General features: G+C 39.3%; 1 pseudogene; it reads right to left on the bottom strand.

Annotated features, from left to right (window-relative positions):
- Window positions 1-736: 736 nt before the first annotated feature.
- On the bottom strand, window positions 737-1,007 carry LOC101843929 (annotated as a pseudogene).
- Window positions 1,008-4,023: the final 3,016 nt, after the last annotated feature.

Raw genomic sequence — 4,023 nt, 5'->3', positions numbered from 1 at the left:
AAAAAAGGTCCAGGTGACCATCTTTTTTTTCAATAAAATTCTGGTTTACTGTTGGACATTGTTTCACACATACATCAAACAGGCCAAAATAAATAAATAAAAAAACAGCAACTTCATAAACAAAAAAAAGAAACCTATTATCTTTGGCCTTTGGCCTTTTTAACCATCTCACACAAACACAAAAAAAGTTACTGGAATACTCAGAATAAGATTTTTTTTGTTATTGTTGTTTTGGTTTTTTTACACGCTTTTTTTCTCCTTTGAGATTATAATGAACATGGTCACACCACAAGTAAGTCAGAAGCAGGACAGAGAACACACTGAAGGCTGGTTTGGTCACCCCTTATCATTAAAAACGGTTGACCCCCTAACAATATGTACAAAAATATAAAATGTAAATAAAAACTACAAACAAATTTTTCTTTTAAAGTGTTTTTAAGAAAGAAAAGCAGGGCCTTGGAAGTTTTGGTTCTTTTGTCCTCCCCTGTTGCAAATTCATGTTGTGGTTTTGGTGGGGTGGTGGAGAGCACAGGTGATCTTTGGGTGGCTCTGCATGCTATGGGCAGGCGGAGCCTGCTCCTCTACTCGAAGCTGACCACGTTTAAATTGTGAGACGGGAAGTGGAGGGTGAATAGGTCACAGTGGCCTTAAGTTTAGCTTTTCCTTTCAGGAGGCGAGTCATCCTCATTGGTCTTCTGCTTCTTGGTGTCAACATCATCATCCTCATCATCTTCAGCTACCCGCTTGCCCATAGAAGCCTCAGCTTCCTCATCTTCATCTCCATCCTCTTCCTCAAGATGGCCTTCTTCCTCCTCCTCCTCTTCCTTCCCACCTTGTTCCTCTTCTTCATCTACGTCATTGTCAGCCTCCTGCTCCCCATTTTCCTCATTTTGGGCATTCCCATTGTCAGATGCGTCTCTTCCATTCTCTGCCTCCTCCATAACGTCCTTCTTCTTCAAGTCCTTGGTGGTGATCTCAGAGCTGAAGTCCCCGGCCGCGTCTGACATGGTGGGGCACGCTGGTGATGCGCTGCAGCGAGGGAGGAGAGAAACCGAGTTCGAGGATTCTGGCAAGAGAGCTGCAGGAGTGCTCCACGGAGGAGGAGTCAGGCGGGAATGTGGCTGCAGCTAGCACAGAGCATGACCTAGGAACAATGGAGTCCAGGTGGCTGTCTTCATATGGGATATGAAGATAATTTACCCCAGCTGAACTTTAATCTGGAGTACGTGGGAACTAGAGTTTAGTTTCCTGTCATATCAAGTGTCCCTGTAATAACTTTGCTGGTTTTCCTTGAGATCCTGAAGTTAAGTTTAAACATCTTGTAGCAAACAGATACTAAATATATAGGTGAAGCTCCAATTTATGATGATAATTTGGGATTTCTAATATTAGCACCATTTGTGTGAAGTGGTATTGGAACTTCATGGAGTTTTCATGAAGCATATTAACCTGGAAGTGTTTTGTAATCTATGTGTAGAACAAATGCAGCACCATTAGAACTTCGTCCTTTTTTCTACAGCTACTATCACTGATGAGCAGCAAACCTGTTTCCTTTCTATATGAAAGGAATGTCCAATGTCAGTGACAGTGATGTGACCCGTGTGATTACATGCTCTACCATTCTTATGATTCCTAAGTAAAGCTGATTCCTCACTAAAGATGAGGAATGTTACCTTTTGTTTGTTTGTTTGTTTGTTTGTTTGTTTATTTAAAAAAAGTCAAAGTCATTCTCTGTGACTGTTATTTTCATGGTGGGTAGACCAAGCACATCCTCAACATTCAGAAGAGTGCAAACAAACATATGTCCCTTTTTTCCATGTGAAAATGCTCTGCCAGCAACCACATCACTGGTAGTTAATGGACAATGTAAAAGCTGTACTCTAAGCTTATTGCCAGAATGGGATAGTTAGATGACTCAATACTGATTAACCATGATGGCACCATTTCCAAAGAATTTATAAACAAATAAAACTGTGGATGTGAAATATTTAACAAAAATAAATAATGAATAAAGAAAAACAAATGCCAAAAATCACATGATTATCTCACTAGATGCTGAAAAAGCCTTTGACAAAATCCAACACCCCTTCATGATAAAGGTCTTGGAGAGATCTGGGATAAGAGGGACATACTTAAACATAATAAAAGCTATATACAGTAAACCAACAGCCAACATCAAACTAAATGGACAGAAACTCAACGCAATTCCTCTAAAATCAGGAACAAAACAAGGCTGTCCACTCTCTCCATACGTTTTCAACATGGTACTTGAAGTTCTAGCTACTGCCATACGACAACAAAGGGGGATCAAGGGGATACAAATTGGGAAGGAAGAGGTCAAACTTTCACTGTTTGCAGACGATATGATAGTTTACATCAATGACCCAAAGAACTCTACCAGGGAACTCTTACAGCTGATTAACACCTTCAGCAAAGTGGCAGGCTACAAGATCAACTCAAGAAAATCAGTAGCCCTACTATATACAGATGATAAAAGGGCTGAAAGAGAAATCAGAGAAACATCACCCTTTACAATTGCCACAAACAACATAAAATACCTTGTGGTAATGCTAACCAAACAAGTGAAAGACCTGTATCATAAGAACTTTGAATCGTTAAAGAAAGAAATTAAAGAAGCCCTCAGAAAATGGAAAGATCTCCCATGCTCTTGGATAGGTAGGATCAATGTAGTAAAAATGGCAATCCTGCCAAAAGCAATCTACAGATTCAATGCAATCCCCATTAAAATCCCAGCACAATTCTTCACAGACCTTGAAAGAACAATAATCAATTTTGTATGGAAAAACAAAAGACCCAGGATAGCCAAAACAACCCTGTTCAACAAGGCAACGTCCGGAGGCATCACCATCCCTGACCTCAAGCTCTATTATAGAGCTATAGTCCTGAAAACAGCTTGGTATTGGCACAAAAATAGATAGGAAGACCAATGGAATCCACACCTGGGTTATGAATGACATTTACCTAAGCACCACCTAAGTCCTAAAAATAATATACTTTAAGTTTAAATCCTGATATAAATTATTGTCTAAACTCTAACAGGTTCTTTAGATATCTGAGAGCCAAAAACAGACATATTAGGACCCAACACTAGGATTTTGAAGTGGATGCCCCAGGATGACTTCTAGGCAAGACTCTGGGCAACAAATATCGAAACCATGAGTAACAAGCTACAGTGCAATAAGAAATAAACTCATTCTTTTTACAAAACCCAAAAATAAAACCAATTTGTAAACACTGACTTTTTTTAGCTTGAAAGAAAATGAAACGTGAGATGATGCTGTAATTTTGTATTTCAGAAACAGTGCTCACTGTAAAAGGAACTGCCTCTCACAGAGAATATTTGGTACATAGCTTGGCTTTTATGAATTCAATTTTATTCCTGTTGGGGAAGTCCTGTGGGTCCCTGAATCTGTTCCTGTCTGCTGCAGAAGGAAGCATCTCTGATGGTGACTACAGGCAATGACCTATGAGTATAGAACAATATTATTAAGAGATATTTTATTGATACTTATTTTTCCTTAGACAATACTGTTTGGTATCACCTTATGTCTCTGGGCTATCAAGTCTCTGACTCTTGGTCATCAAAGCTATCTTATGGAATGACCTTCAGTCAAATCAAACTTTGTGGAATGAACGCTAAATCAAATCAAACATTCATTGGCTACAACCATCAGTTTGGAAGCAACATTGCCCTAGTAGATGTTGCAAGCAGAACGGTTAGTAGTTCAAAGGTTTTGTGACTAGGTTGTTATTCATATTTCTCTTTTGGTAACCTGCAAAGAATATTCTCACACCAAAGACATTAGAACATAGGGATAAATGTTCCTTGTTAGCCCAGTTTGAGTACTCCAGGTCAGTGAGTTGTGTGGGCATTGCCCTAAGCAATGGAACTCTGCAGTCAGTTTGTAGAGAGCAACTCATTCTTTAAGCAATGGTCTAGATTGCCTGGACATTTCCATGGGACACCTCTGGCCAACAACTCAATTTAATGCAACCCATTTA

The sequence above is a fragment of the Mesocricetus auratus genome, unplaced genomic scaffold (genome assembly GCF_017639785.1).
Source record: "Mesocricetus auratus isolate SY011 unplaced genomic scaffold, BCM_Maur_2.0 Super-Scaffold_100006, whole genome shotgun sequence".
NCBI classification, from domain to species: domain Eukaryota; kingdom Metazoa; phylum Chordata; class Mammalia; order Rodentia; family Cricetidae; genus Mesocricetus; species Mesocricetus auratus.
This window is presented reverse-complemented; position numbering and strand designations above follow the sequence as displayed.